Here is a 16,688-nt window from a genome sequence, read left to right on the forward strand (position 1 = left end):
AGTGATAGACCGACAGCCAAGACCTAATAACACGATTCCATTGTGCCCTTTGGGTACGGAACCCTGAAAAAACATTTACATACTATTCCAACGCATGAATGTATCTAGTCCCTTATAAAGCAAAAACCGTTCCGTTCACAGTACGGCTACCAAAGCCTATGTCGTGTAACTGACGGTTTATTTCGCGAACTCGCTGAAAATGGCTTCAGGACGCTGAAATAGTAAAATGTTTTATTATGTTAAGTTTTAGTTCGTGTAGTATTGTTTTAGTTAAGCTATGGTAATGTGTATCTAATATTACTAGCGTACACCCGTGGTGTCACTCGCGTCCCGTGAGACTTCTCTATGTAACGGGATAAAAATTTGAAAACCTTTTTCACATGGGTTAGCCAACTTTTGAAATATTTATTTTTTAATTGGTCTAGTATTTCCTGAAATTAAAGCATTCAAGAGACAAACTAACAAACTCTCCAGCTTTGTTATATAATAGTAGATCTGTGTTAATTGCTGCCTTATTATTGCTTCTAAAAATACATATACACTCTTTTGCAAAAAAAACGGGCACCTATGCGAAATCTTGGTTTTATGAACTTTAGGTATGTTTCAAAGCGTTTTAATGATTGGAATATGTTGCTAGCATCAAAAGGGGTAGCAAAGCATGCGTAAGAGTGTATTCTAAATTTGAATTTCGGAGAATTGCTAAGATAGTGGTAAAACCTTGTTCTAGATTAATTCTTAGCAGAAAGTTTGTTGGTGTTTTGAAAAGTTTTTGATATGATTTTCAGAAAACTGATAATGCAGTTTTAATAAGTGATTGTTATACCCTTCTGTTACATCAAAAAAAAAATTAAAAACTATGCATATTTGGTAAAATTTTCGCCTATACCAAATGGTCCATACTGATGATTGATGGCAATGTTACGAGTTTCGATATTTTTGAGTAAACCGTTTTACTGTTTTGATTTTGTACTCGAGTGTTTTAAAATATCCCTTTCTTATAACTAAACATAATTTAGAGGTGTATCAGTACTTTGGACTGCGAAAAATCCAATTTTAAGTTTGGAGTACTGATCACAACACGTCTCCTTTTACACTGTGACATTTAAAAAATACCAAATTTGGTCATAAATGCAAAAATAACAATATGAAAAATAATGAGAAGGGTTAAAGCTATTCAAAAAGTTAAATTATTGCCACGTAGAAGCTCTCGATAACGCCATTGGTGTCGATTTACTAAACGATCATTTGGCCGAAAGGGACCCATACATTCAACATTATTGGTCATACTTATGTTTCTTCAGAAATTATCAGGTAGTACAATATTGTTATGATTTAATCTGGACAGTGCTGTAAATACCAGAAAACCTCAGTGCAGACAGGTTTATTGAATAAAATGTAGGTGGAATGAAAACCCGCTATTTGAACGCTCAGTCTCATAGAAGTTCAGAGGTCTACGGAGTTTCCCAAGAGTCGACCTTGGATAAAAATTAGTGATTATGAAACCTAAAAGTCTCGTGTTCATAGTCTATGCGATAATTTCTGTATTTTGCATTCTGTAAAGACTTTTTCAAAATGTCAAAGTCTGATAATAGTCGAGTTGTGATCGGTACTCCCAACTTAAAATTCGTTTTGTCGCAGCCCAAAGTACTGATACACCTCTAAATTATGTTTAGTTATAAGAAAGGGATATTTTAAAACACTCGAGTACAAAATCAAAACAGTAAAACGGTTTACTCAAAAATATCGAAACTCGTAACATTGCCATCAATCATCAGTATGGACCATTTGGTATAGGCGAAAATTTTACCAAATATGCATAGTTTTTAAATTTTTTTTTGATGTAACAGAAGGGTATACAATCACTTATTAAAACTGCATTATCAGTTTTCTGAAAATCATATCAAAAACTTTTCAAAACACCAACAAACTTTCTGCTAAGAATTAATCTAGAACAAGGTTTTACCACTATCTTAGCAATTCTCCGAAATTCAAATTTAGAATACACTCTTACGCATGCTTTGCTACCCCTTTTGATGCTAGCAACATATTCCAATCATTAAAACCCTTTGAAACATACCTAAAGTCCATAAAACCAAGATTTGGCATAGGTGCCCGCTTTTTTTGCAAAAGAGTTTATTTAGAAAGTTAATAAAAGTTTTGCTCACTATTCTAAACTAACTAACAAAAACTATTCTTCTATAAGCTTAACGAGTTTTCGAGCTTAGTTTTTAACCTTTTTGCCTACGTCTATGAAAAAAAACACAACAGAAACATATAAGCCAAAACAAAAGAAAACGCCAACTTTCAAATAAAGAACAGAATGTATTCGTTAGCCATTTTAATCTTCTTTCCTCCTCTTTTACTATAAAACAAAAAGAGACAGCGAACATTCGTTGCTCGTTTAAAAACAGAAGGCAAATGTTTGCAAATCAAAAGCCAATATCGGCAGATCGATACAATGGCTTTGACATATTTGCATAATAGGATTTGTGAACGGAAAGCTACGAAATATTGAGAAGGCGGTTTTAATCAATGTTCACATTGAGTATTGATAGTATTATATATATGACTTATTTAAGGTAGAATGGTACTTCAAAGAAAGCACTTTATTTTATACTTTTGTGTGTTTTCTTAATTTTTCAGGGATCTGGCCAATCAGAATAGTTATCATCGTCCATGGACAGTCGCTGATCTCACCAAAGAAGGAAAAATGTAACCTTCCGGGAGTCATCCATATTGTTTATTTTATCACTCCAAATACCATTGTTAGACAAAAGTATAATTTTTAACATAAACAAAATGGTAAAATAAGAGTTTTTGCCTTTCTACTGAAACTTTTTACTCGTGTAAAATATAATGCCAGATTTTTTGGACTTTTGCTGTTAAAAACCTTTAATATAATTAAAAAAAAAACGTATTGAGCATGAAGAAAAATAAACAAATAAACTATTCCTATACTTTATCATACAACATCGAAACCCTTTAACAGTGATCTTTGCCTTATAAAAAACCTATTGTCTAATAAAAACCGGGTAAGCTCTCCCTAAGCTCAAAACTTTGCATGGAGGTCCCATTAGACCCCAGAGGTCCTGAGAAAAACAAATAAAAGCCTAGAATAGTCAGCAAATATGCGAAGGGAAAGATAAAAATAGCTTTGAGAAAATGTCCCCATTTGAAAGTTGGATGTTGTGAAAATAAAAATGTGTGTTTTTGTCAAGAAATATGACTAAGATTTATTATTTGTCAGGTCTGTTATAATAGCCATTAAGAAACTTACAATAGAAAATCACATATGTATAATATACCAACGGTGAAAGAAAGCACTTTTAGGGAAAGAATTTGTCTGTAAAAAAACGAAAAGTCTGCTATCGCCAATACGCTGTGATAAAGCGTGGTGATCAAGACTCATTATTTCTATGATGTATGAAAACGCTACAATAAAAGGAATGCTTTTTAATGTCCAATAGCCACCAATAATAAACCACTTCATACGTTTTTCATTATACCTAGGTATCACCATCAGCGCATAACTTCGAACATAACATAAAATGACAAATTATAATTCAAATTAATATCACACCATTTCCATACAAACTCATTTGAAAACCAAACGCGTTGGCAGACCTCAATAATTTAGACCAATTTCACAGGTCAACAATATCTAGGGATGGGTCCATGGAGTAAGGAAAGATGACCAGATATTCCATAATGCAGGTAGGTCAGACGTCTTCTTCTAGGTCAAATTCGTACGGTGGGCATGACCAAAACGATCAGTTACGAGTGAACCATCTAGGCGTTCGGGTTTTTGGGTCGTCTGTCAACGATTTTTGGTATTACAAGAAATGGTCGGGTCCAAAGAAGGCGTATAAGGGCGAAGACAGTAACGTTCCTTGTCCCCGCTCACCCGCATTTTGGCGCGCTACTTTTTTAGGCAATAAATAGTAAGTCTGACAACCAGTCTTACCAAGGGACATTGGGTTACTCGGGTAACTGGGTTGAGGAGGTCAGATAGGCAGTCGCTATTGTAAAACACTGGTACTCAACTACATTCGGTTAGACTGGAAGCCGACCCCAACATAGTTGGGAAAAAGACTCTTACGATGATGACTTTTTAGGCGATATTCCGTTATTGGCACCTCTTACTGACTAAAAACTGTCGTGTTCGTAGGTCTTTTATGTACCAGGGCCGCGGTAGTTCTTTCGAACATCCCACAGCCCCGGCAGGCCTTGGCCCTACTGGCCGTTATTGGCACCTCCGCTAGTCATATTATTCTCCATGGATAGGGCGTATAATTATTCCGAAGGTACCAGGAGCGCATTAATCTTGAAGAGGTCTTCGATAGAGGGCTACTATCAATCACTGATCTTGGAAGCTATACTTCATCTTTAGATTGGTTTCATTCCGTATCAGTCCCGGGTGTAATGGAAATTGATAACTGGGAGTTTAGAAGGTTTTTGTTTATTTTTTTTAGATAGTGAAATTGAGCTGTTTTGTTATAGAGGTCAAACAGGAAGTTATAGTCAATATTACAGCATATAGCATTGACGTCCTTTTATTTTTTGTAGCTATATTTTGTTTAGTTTGGATACTTTTCTGACATGAAAAGACATTTTTCAAAGCTGACTGCATAACAACACTTTTTAAACGTCAAATATACACATGACTTCAAAAACCTGACTTTTACCACTTCCTATAAAATATGTTTTTGCTATGGAGAAGAATTGGTACAACCAACCCTCCAGCAACAAATATATTTTTTCATCAATGTAAAAGCTAAAGTGCAAGTTTAATGCACCAAATTACTAAGCAGAGCATATTTAAATGAGACAGATCTAAAACTAGACTAAAATCCCACAAATCTAGCCCCGACACCAAAAGACTAGCCTTTCTATTCTCCTTTAACAAAATTACTAAAACAAGGAAATACTTATTCGGTACAAAATCGTCCAGCTAGCAGATTTAACACAAGATTGTAACAACTATGTATAGACTACTAGAAGAGACAATGTATACTGTATGTAACTATTTCTTAGCTTTATTTGCTCAGAAATATGTGTTTTAGCACCGACGAAGCGTAAATGTTGGCAATGAGATAGCGTTATTGCAGCATTAGAGTAAATTGTTTTCTTAGATATTTGAATTTTTATTATTATTTAGTTTGTGTGTACTTTGTTTGGTTGTGAGTTTTCTGTTGCCTATGGCAGTGCAGCCAGTTCTAAACTGAAACGTTCATACGGAAAACGACTCAATCGATTGATATGAAACTTGTATGCAGATTGGCAGTGTAGGCAACCTTTGAAGACATTTTTAGAATTCGTACAGCTTGCTACAAAAATTTAAACACCTGTTGAACACTTATCTAAAATCTAAAAGAAAAGTTTAAAAGTTTTTGTGGTACGACGGCTAGAGTTTATCTCAAGTCTTTGCCCCAAAAAATATTTGTAACAATTTATTTCAATGTGACTAAATTACTACTAGTATAGAATAACAATGCGTCTTTAATCCCCAAAAAACTCAAGAAACACTTAAAAACTAATGCCAATGACACTTCATTCAACAAAAAACAAACAAGAAAATTACAAGAAACTTTTTTCAAAAAAGCACGCCCTTATTTGCATGGAAGTTCCAGCCCCAAAACTTTAGGTCTGCGGACCCCAACTGTCGTGGTTTTGGACTCCCGGCTCGGACCCGGTTTTTGTTCATGTTTCGCTTGAGTTAATGCCGAGTTAGAATTCATTGTGTTTCGTAGTGTTACTGTAAATAAAATATACGGAGCTAACAGTATCTGATCTTTATTTAAAGAGTTTGTTGCTCAGCGAAGCGATTTTCAATTGTTTTTTGTGGGTTTAAAAGACATTGTTGGTAATTGTGTTAATTTTGCAAGTCGTAATTGAGTGATAGCTCATAAAAGGTATATTAAAAAAATACTCACAAAAATACCAATTAGTTTATATGAAAAGTATAGAGAAAACCATACTCGCAACTATCAGTGTTTCCACATTAGCGGATTTTGCCGCTCGCTTTTTCTAGGTGAGACATATTCCGCGCTGATAAAGCCTGATAGAAACCTGGGATTTAAATCTGTCACGCTATTTCAGCTATCATTGCTTGAACCAGTAGTTGTTTGTTGATATGATCACGCCTAAAAATATTCTTATTTTATAAAAAAGGTTTCATAGAAATTAGCTTTCATATTATCCAACGAAAAGTTTCCTTTTAAATAAAATACTAGCAAATATACATTATTATCGCAACAATACCATGTCAGAAATATTTATTTGTATATACCCATCTGTGTTACCATTTTATGTCGGTACACAGCCGCGGTCAGACACCGGACAAAGGTTTTTGTGTCACCTGCCCCGTTTGTCATATTTTGTACAAATGAATCCTATTTAATTATAATATTGTCATATAAATTTATATTTTGTGGAGAACTGGGGATGGGATAAATGTTTGATCATAAATTAATGAATAAAAACTGTCTTAGTTATTTAATTTTAGTTAAAGTACGTAATGTATGTGTAAGTACTCATTCTCATTTCATTCTTAATCTACTTATTTTAAAACGCTGAAAAGTTTGCATAAATGTTCTAATCTCAGGAACTACAGAACGGATTTAAAGATTTCAGTGTTCTTGTTTCAGTTCTTTCATAATTTCATACTCATCTTCCTCGTAACGCTTAGTGAACTGGTATCGACTCCTAAAAAACTTACATTTAACGCTAGTGATTCTTGATGCGAAATCATTAACTTAAAAACCTCCATACACATAAAAACCTTATACGATTTTAAAAGTATTTACCCTACAGCCGTACTAACGCCCATAAAAATTCCTCACTGAATTTCACACCTTACTCCAATTTACCTAAAGTCCATTTTTCCAAAGCAAACCAAGTGACGATTTACAAATCGTTCAACATGCTCCGTACCATGGAGAATAAAATGACTAGCGGAGGTGCCATAATGGAAAATCTCCTAAGAAAGTAGCGCGTCAAAATGCGGGTGAGCGGGGGACGAGGAACGTTACTGTCTTCGCCCTTATACGCCTTTGTAGTACCAAAAACCGTTCACAGTTGTTTTAAAGAACTCGAAATACTCGTTACTTGACCATTATGTATTTGACCTAGAAGAAGACATATATTTCTTTCTTTTTTTGGCGGAAAATCATCAAAATGATCCCCGCTCTGATTTAACGGCATTAGAGAGTGTCAGACTTCCTTCTTGCCTTTTGTGCACCAGGGCCGCGGTAACTCTTTCGAACAATCCCGAACAGCCCCGGAAGGAACGAAGGCACCTGACCTACCTGCATTATGGCATCTCCGCTCATTCCTTACTCCGTGCTATGTACGCTAACGATGTTTCAGTTTGTTTGTTTGCGCTACAGATCGTTGGATTCTGTTTTGTATAGAGGTTCAGGATACGCCAATCTATCTATGGTTTAACGATTGATTGGGGTGATTGAATTTGTGTTACCTAGATGAAGATTTTGCTTGCCTATTTACACAATAGGTGTTTCTAATCGACTGTAAAAATATTTTTGAGAAAGAAATAGAAAGTTTCACCAGCGGTCTTACCCTTGTCCCATAGAAACTAGAACTTTTTTCTACAGGTAGAAAGTAACCTACTCATTACAGATTGTTTGACAATTAAGTAATTTTATTGCAGCTTGTTTACCTTAATATTGAACAGTCATCTTTGGTCAAAACAACATTATAAGTAGGCCAAAACTCCAACCATTTCTAAGCAGTTTATAAAAAAAAAACACCAAACACGTGAGAAGATATAGCATTCTAATTTAAATTTATTCTATCTTGTATCTTGATATAAATTCCAGCGGCCATTTAGTTTCGCCTCTCAACCTATCTTAAGGTTATATCGCTTAAAAGCTTCCCTTTGAGTCAGAACTACCTATTTTTAGCCCTGCCACCCTTTGAGAAAACCCAAAAGATAAATCGAGGTACAAATTAAATAGTACATCTTTCTGAAGATTTGTTACTACTTAAATTATGTACTTGGTTTATTAGTACTTAAACATTTTCAAAGTAAGCGTAATCTTAAAAGCTATTTCAACGATATTAATGTTCACCATCTTTTGTTGAGAATTTTGTATAGAATTCTCTTCTGAAATGCCGATGGTAGTATGCTTTTAATATAGAAGAAGGTATTATGGAATTATGACAAGACGTGTCTTTAAATTTTAACGAGTATTTTTGAGGTTGACTTTGCAAAATTTTGGGTAAATTCCTGTTGAGTTTGATGTTAATTCTAAAAGCAGTCTTTATAGCCACAGTAACCTATAAATAGTGCAGGTGGGATGTTTAAATGAAATAAGATAAACTGACTTGGTACCTGAGGATAAATTACGTATCCAAGATTTGAAGTCGCTTGATTGTACTAAAAGAGAAAAAACTTTAATAAAGTTACGCAAAACACTTCCACGTTTAATACAATGTTGCCAATTTCTTACGAAATATGTAGTAGATATAAAGGCAACTAAAGTCCTGCAAAACCATAAATTAAAGGTAATATAAATATAAGATTACATTTGAGGAAAACCCGTACTTATAAACTTAAATACTTCCTGCACTCGAATATGGCTTTAACAAAATAATTTCACTTGGAGTGTTTGAGTGAATTGGAATTGGAAAACAAGGAAAACTCTCACAGGGTAAACATTAATAACTCCACCTTATTCATATTAAAAACACGTCTAAACTCCTTAAGGAAATCACCCAAAACATCCAATTTCCGATACCTAACCGAGCCTCTAAGGACCGATACTACATCCCAATAAAACGACTGTGTTATTGAAAGACAAAACTACGCCCATGGATAAATGACTAGCGGAGATGTCATAACAAAGTCTCCTAAGAAAGTAGCACGCCGAAATGCGGGTGTTCGGGGGACGAGGAACGTTACTAGCTTCGTCCTTACATGCCTATGGAGCCCGCCCATTATTTTAAAAATAAGATCACCAATCTTTGACAGATTGACAAGGAACCTAAACGCCTCGTTAATTCTAGTAACTGGTCACGCCTATAATCATCGGCACGGATATTGAGCCCTGACCTTCACCTGCGCAGAAGCGATTTATTGGTTTATGGCCTTATGTGTACAGTGCGCAAAGCGAACCCCACTCTTCCGCCGAGAGCTCAATAACCGTACCGATAACTATACCATACGTTGCTCGACCTACAAGAAGGCGTTTGACCTACCGTCCTCATGGCATCTCCGCTATCTTTCCTTCCTCCGTGACAACGCCTATTTCTCTACGAATTCAATACTTTAGGTGCGTCGAATCCAATATGTGTCTAAGACTTTCCATTATTCATCCCACTACATATGTACGGTGGGCCTCGTAATAAAATTGCGCCCTGAAATTTATATAAGAGTACTGCAAACTTTTTGTCGGCCGATAGTTTGTTTGGGTTCGTAGATGAGCTTGAAGATGAATGTTACGGGTAGTAAGTTTAAGCACCTTGGAGTATTATTATTATGTTGCTCAGGAAACTGGGTTGGGGACTTCAGATAGGAAGTCGCTCCTATGGTACTCAGCTGCATCCGGCTACACTAGAAGCCGACTCCAACATAGTTGGGAAAAGGCTGGGCAGATAATGAGGAATAGTAGTACGCACATTACAAAAATCAGGTATTTAGCCGGTATCAGACCGATGCGATGAAACACTTTGATTGGAAACAAGATATACTTTTAAAAAATGCCAACTATAGAGTCCACTGTCGGCCGACTAAAAGTCTGCAGTATAGGTAGTCTAAAACTGAGGTGCGGGCGTTTGCACGCGAGTTGAAAGTTGATGGGCGAAGTTCAAAAGAGTGTGTTTTGTTTTATGCAAACATTGAAGCAGGTCATTTGGTAAACAAAAGCGGTGGTCCTTTTAGTTTTTATGGGTTTTAGGATCAAGTTACCCACGTGTCTGTGTTATACAATTCTACGCGTGTGTAGGCACGTGTTTGAATTCTAACTGAAACGCTGAATGCCTGTGAATTTTGATGCTAGGGTCGTGATTGTGTGAGTTACGCCTAATCTTTTATGTGCCTTAGTAACCTATCTATCATGGGAATTGCATACGAGAGATTTAATTTTGATTTTAGCACTATGACATTCTTAGCACTAGGACGTTGTAGGCTAGCAATTGAATAATAGATCTAACCCCATACAAGTTATGACAAATTCCTATCCCTGGTAAGCAAATGATCTAACACAGGCTATTAAATAGCCTGTCAACCAAATCATCATCATCATCATCATCATCTCAGCCATAGGACGTCCACTGCTGAACATAGGCCTCCCCTTAGATCTCCACAGATACCTGCTGGAGGTGACTTGCATCCAGCGTCTTCCGGCGACCTTTATAAGGTCGTCTGTCCGCCTTGTTGGTGGACGTCCTACGCTGCGCTTGCTAGCCCGTGGTCTAAACTCCAGCACTTATAACCAAATATCTATTTTAAAAAAGTTAACTTACATAAGTATAAACAAAGATATGTAAGAAACAAAAACAATACTTCTGCTAGGTACTTTCTTGCATCGAAAAAAATATTGGTAATCAATTTAATTTGCACCTTACTACCATTAGCTGTAGTAACATTATCAATTAATTGCTTCAATAAAGGATCATTTGTGCGTATCAATTAGTGCACGTAATACATTGATATTATACGCTATTAACTGTTATGGGAAACCTTGTTTCTCATACATAATCAAGCATTATCGCAATATGGATATCTATAACTTGAGCCAATATTAACAAGAGGAAAAGTATTTTGTTTGATTGTACCCTAAAAGGATCCGAAACTGCTGAACCAATTTGAAAATTCATTTTATCCAGGTACGCGTAGGGGACGCGGGTGAAACGGCTAGTCATTTATTGCCAAACTTTCAAGAAATGGTACCTACCCAAAAGAGTTACTTGAAGCCACCGGATAAAAACTTGCTGATACTGAAAGAATATTTTGAAATCGGATCACTCAATCGTGTAAGATTAGCGTTTAAATAATAATATTCATTTTCGAGTTTTCGAAAAAATATTATCTGTGTAGGTATACAAACTCATCGTATTCGGTATTTAAGAAATGCAGATTCTTAACCCTTAAGCCCTACACCTATTTTACCATCCTATTTTCCTACAGGGGGTGCTCGAGTACCCCAAAGTAAAAATGTGATTATTTTTGGAAAATAACATACGGGTGAAATGTTTTATAATCATATTTACTTCTTAGGCAATTGAGATCACAAATCAACATATAAAATTAATAACATTTATTAACAAGAACATTTTTGGCACACTTTTATTTGGTGTTCCAAGCAAATAGGGATTTGGCACTTATTGCACCTGGCCTTGCATTTCCGGTCTTTATTATTGGGGCACATTCCACATCGTCCTTGTTTTTGATGGTCAGGCATGGCCCTTGCTGCTGGCACATCTTTTTTCAGGATACCTGCAATGACCTCCTTTACATCCCTCCTCAAACTTGGGGTTTGTAAACGATTTTTTCCAAGTGCTCATATATTAGCCCAAGTCCCAATTCTTTGAGAAAAGTTCGTCGGAATATGTGAACTTGTCGCTAAACCCTAAAATGGCATTTGGCTAGGGGGCTGGTTACATAGATTGCATAAATTACTCCAAAAATACTATTATTAAATTAAATAAATGTTCAAATAAAAATATCGATTTCCCTACACTGGGGTGACCAGGCACCCCACAGCACAAATACATCCGTCTACACGCATCGGCGAACTCCTCGCGACTGATAGATCTAGAGCGGGTACCACTAGGATAAAATACACTGAAACGCAAAATTGTGTGAATATAATTAATAAGTGAAAAATCCAAAATAAAGTTCCGTGGGGTTCTCCAGCACCCCAGGTAGGGTTCTAGGGTTAATGCCTATTACCGTATTTATTACAATTTTACTGTAAATCTTAAGTGTAAATGTAAATGACTGTAAATCCTATTTTACAATCTACCAAGTTCACAAAAACATAACATAGAGTTCCTTTTTCATTTCCATAATGTTGGTAAGCTCAATCCACTAACAGAATTCAAGATGGCGGCAAGTAAACAGCTGTTTTGATCGGAATATCAAGTGCAGCCGGGGGCCGAGACGATATCGATGCAATCGTATCTAATTCTGCCTGCAGCGCATTAAAATTGAACGCTGTCTGGTAGGGGCTTTATAAATGTGTTTATATTAATCTTGTCTGAGGAACGTGCTGGATCTGTCTAGCCTTTTCTCGACTATGTTGGGGTGGGATTCCAGTCTTAACGTATGCATCTGAGTACCAGTGTTTTACATGGACCGACTGTCTAAATGATCTCCTCAACCCAGTTGCCAGGGCAACATGGTATGACTGAAGATATTGCAAAATAATTAATTTTAAATTCCGATATAATCGTATTTAAACAATGAAATAAATCACCTTATTTGAAGAAAGATTTTTTATCAACATTTCATTTACCATTACAAAAATATATATGAATACATTCTATAGTTTTCATACAATGCAGCAAGCTAATATTACTAAACCAATTTCTGAGCAAAAAAATATTCTTACCGCTAGCACACGTACCATAACCCAAAAAACAAAAGAATGACGTAAAGGCCAAATACAAATAAATGTAATAGAAGACGTGTTTCTTTTTTACCACTGCATTTTATTAAAGGAACGAAAGGAAAAAAGATAAATGGGAAACAATGGGAATGTTCGTACCATGGAGAACAAAATGACTAGCGGAGATGTCATAACGCAAAATCTCCTAGGAAAGTAGCGCGATAAAATGCGGGTGTTCGGTGGACGAGGCACGTTACTAGCTCAATACCTACTCAATAACTTTATTGCATACCATAATGTGTACAGGCTGGTGTGTAAAATTAAAAGAAACAATTATGGACACTGTCGGACACAGCAAAGTTAGTTTTTAGAGCTCCTTACACTCTTTCTTTAGAACCGGCCCATTATTTTCAAAATAAAATCACCAATCAATCAAGACTAATCTACGATATTTTTGATTTAAAAAGGGACCCGAACGCCTCGTTAGTTCTAGTAACTGATCAAGCCTACGATACGTTGCTTGACCTACACGAAGGCGCCTGACCTACCTTCCTTATGGCATCTCCGCTATTTCCTTCCTCCGTGTTTCGTACGAAATGTATTTGTCAATCAAAGTTGTTGTATGTTCCTTGAAATGACGGGTTACAATGGGAATAACATGATGGAGTTATGCCTTGTTTTTGTGGCAAAGTAATTTAATCTTTATGCACGTGAGAATAGGGTTTTTTATTGTTTTTCCTTGCGGAAGAATTTTGTAAGCCAGTTTATCCTTTCAGGATTTGAATTCATGTTTGTTTTGGAAGATTTTCGTATTTTGTTTGTATGCCTAAATTAATATTTAAAAAAATGTATATGAAAAACTAATAAATAATTTTATATCATGATTATTGACCCTTTCAATAATTATTAATTGTAGTGAAATGATTGGCACGTGTAGGCAGATTTCAGACGATAAATATTTAAAGTACCTATAATTCCAATTTCCCAGAAGATTACTCAATGTTTTCATAAATCAAATAACAGTTCAAAGGTTTTTTTTTAGTATAATAAACGAGAAAGTCTTTCTGTAACAATAAGTAAACCCGTTTGCGTGTGTATTGAGTACATTTTGAAAACCATTTATGACACACACTAATACCTATAACTGTGTTATGAAATAAAAAATATTCAAACGGTCGCACACACGTATTGTTTAAAATGAAATTATGAATAGATGACTTGTTTCTTCCATATTTAATACTAGCTGTTGCCCGCAACTTCGTCTGCGTGGGCAATATAGAATAGTCAAAATACTACTTATCCCGTAGGTGCATTCTTTCACGTGACAGTATAATTAGGATTAGCACTTAGCAGTAGCATAGATGTCATAGGTGTCATTGAACATCATTGGCAGTCGTTACGGGTAGTCAGAAGCCAGTAAGTCTGACACCAGTCTAACCAAGGGGTATCGGGTTGCCCGGGTTACTGGGTTGAGGAGGTCAGATAGGCAGTCGCTTCTTGTAAAGCACTGGTACTCAGCTGAATCCGGTTAGACTGGAAGCCGACCCCAACATGATTGGGAAAAAGGCTCGGAGGATGATGACTTAGCAGTAGCATAGATTCATTGATCAAGGTTGTGTTGTGGATGTGACCATTTATCTAAACGAAAGAAGTAAATTTTGTGACGTTGTGAATATCTCTGGATCTAGTCAGCCAATGTGGAAAATTATTACGTATGGTGCGTAAGTAATTTTCACAGGAAACAGCTATAATCTATGTCTATATGCTTTGAGTCTGACAAAGCTGTCATTTGTAAATTTTCTGCAGCTGCTGCGACTAATCAAAAGCCAGAAAGTCTGTCAGTCTTACCATGGATATCGTCTTGTGTAGTTGACTGGATTGAAGATAGGTAGATAGGTAGTCGCTCCAAGCAAAATATTGGTACTCAAACAGATTCGGTGACTGGAAGCCAACACCAACATAGTTGGGGAATAGCTGGATGGATGATAAAATGAGTCATCATCATCAGCAGGCGCATAGGGTAGGATAGTTTCACTTACTCACTATGGTAAGGCTGACCCCACATTAGGCGTGCGCAATCCTCGGGCGTGTGAGTAGCGCGGGCGTCGCGAGCGCGCTGCGTGAACGTCGCGTTTTGCTGCCCTGCGGCATGTGTGAAGAGTGCAAGCGACGCGCTCGCGGCGAGCACGCGGCGCTCAAGTTGCGTATTTACCCCTTCGCCCGCTATCCCCGCCGCTCGCTAAACGCCTTAGCAGTTAAACGTCAAGGAGAGCGGCGCGTGCGCGCCGCGAGCGCCCTGCAAACGCCGCAGGGCAGCAAAACGCGACGCTCATGCAACGCGCTCGCGACGCACGCGCGGCGCCCGTGCTACTCACACGCCCGAGGACCGCGCACGCCTAATGTGGTGGCCTAAGCCGGGACTCCACCGAAATGTTTGCATTAGTTCACGAATAGGCAAAATGTACGTATCTGTGAGAGTCCACTTCATGTGTTCGTACTTGAAACCTGCAGTTTTGCCAAGATTTTAAAAATGTGCGCTCGCAATTTGTCATTTCTTGGTGGAGCCAGCAAATCAAAAGAAACATAAGTGTTGTATACTGTGCGTCACTACCGCACACCGGGAAAATTTCGCTCTTGCGGAGGACGTATATTTTGTGTCACACGTAAACAGGACGACAGTAAGTATCCACCGAAACACTTTCAAAGATCTGATGAACGAACAAATCAGACCTGACTTGGTCACCTGGGGCCAGTCAGAGCTCTATGAAGCGATAATACGCTTTGGCTCCTACTGTTATTGTGGTTTCTGAAAATTTATTCACCTCATTCAACGATGAATGTAATTCTGATGGCGACGTTGGCAGATCAACTCTTGACTTCTCGAATAGGATACCATTGGTTTTTGTGCTATGCACACCTGCAATGCATTCTGGATTAGGATAGGATATAGGTGGATAGGATTTGCAACAGAGAACAATTCTGTCTTTAGATTTGTGATTAAATGACATCAAACGTAGTTTTATATAAAAGGTATTTTTTTAGACTTGGCTCGGGTCGTACTGAGACTGTTCGTAATCGTGAACAGTGTACTTGCGATCAGAAGTTGAAAGTAAGCATGTCTCTGGTATGCGGCGCGTAATTTGTACGTTTTCAGACGCATAAAGCATTTTACGTGTGTATGGTATTAAATAGAGAAAGCTCCCATTTCTTATCTGCATTTGTATCTGTTCTTGTTTTTAAAGCTACAGAATCCTACATTACCTACCTACCTCACGCTTAGCAGCGCTTGCGAGAGATAGATCCTCATTTCTTCTAGGATTAAGTTAACATATTTTGCATCAGAAAAAATAATTAAGGTCTACTTAATACTACTCACTCAAAGTAATTTGTTTTAAGGCCAGCACATTAGTGGAACTATGTTTATGAAAAAATCCTGATATGAACTCCATCTGTAACTTTAAACGATAATTAATTGTTCCACTAAATTCATCATTTTTGACATAATGTTCAAAAAATAATTTAGATGGCACCGTTTTAAATTTGGCTGAGAACTATTAATTTTCTTTTCATCAAGATAATAATTATAGTTGGATTTTGATGTGGCACGGCAAACTGACAAACACTATTGAAATGTCTATCGAAAAATTACACTACGTGTTAAAATATGGCGAATTACGGAAAATACACAACTCCATCTGTTGAAATAATAATCCTCTATAAAGAATGTATGGTAATATTGTCATTTACCATCTCGCTCCTTTGACTAATTTGATGTATTTTATTTACCACAGATTTAGCACAGATGGAGCTACTTTAACCTTGGCTAAACAAAATTTTCATTTTTTTTCCTTCCGAAGTTACTTATAAAGGTGTGATTTTCTGTGTAAAGATTAATAATAGGCCGATCAACTAATATAAGTACAACATTCAAATGTACAGTTTTGACAAATAGATTGCGAATCTTGAATTCACAAAATTTATCATATCTTTTGATAAAGTGAATCGATTTCGATGAAACAAAAACTAAGTAATACCCCAAGTTACGTAGAATTTTTGTATATAAGCATTGTCTGCATTTAATTCGTAGATTTTACGTGAATCCCGAACGAACAAACA

General features: G+C 36.6%; 1 protein-coding gene across 4 annotated transcripts in view; it reads right to left on the minus strand.

Annotated features, from left to right (window-relative positions):
- LOC110382306 (uncoordinated protein 58) overlaps positions 1 to 16,688 on the minus strand; it is a 367,231-nt gene that overhangs the window by 114,309 nt on the left and 236,234 nt on the right. The window lies entirely within an intron of this gene.

This window comes from Helicoverpa armigera, chromosome 22 (assembly GCF_030705265.1).
Source record: "Helicoverpa armigera isolate CAAS_96S chromosome 22, ASM3070526v1, whole genome shotgun sequence".
In the NCBI taxonomy this organism is placed as follows: domain Eukaryota; kingdom Metazoa; phylum Arthropoda; class Insecta; order Lepidoptera; family Noctuidae; genus Helicoverpa; species Helicoverpa armigera.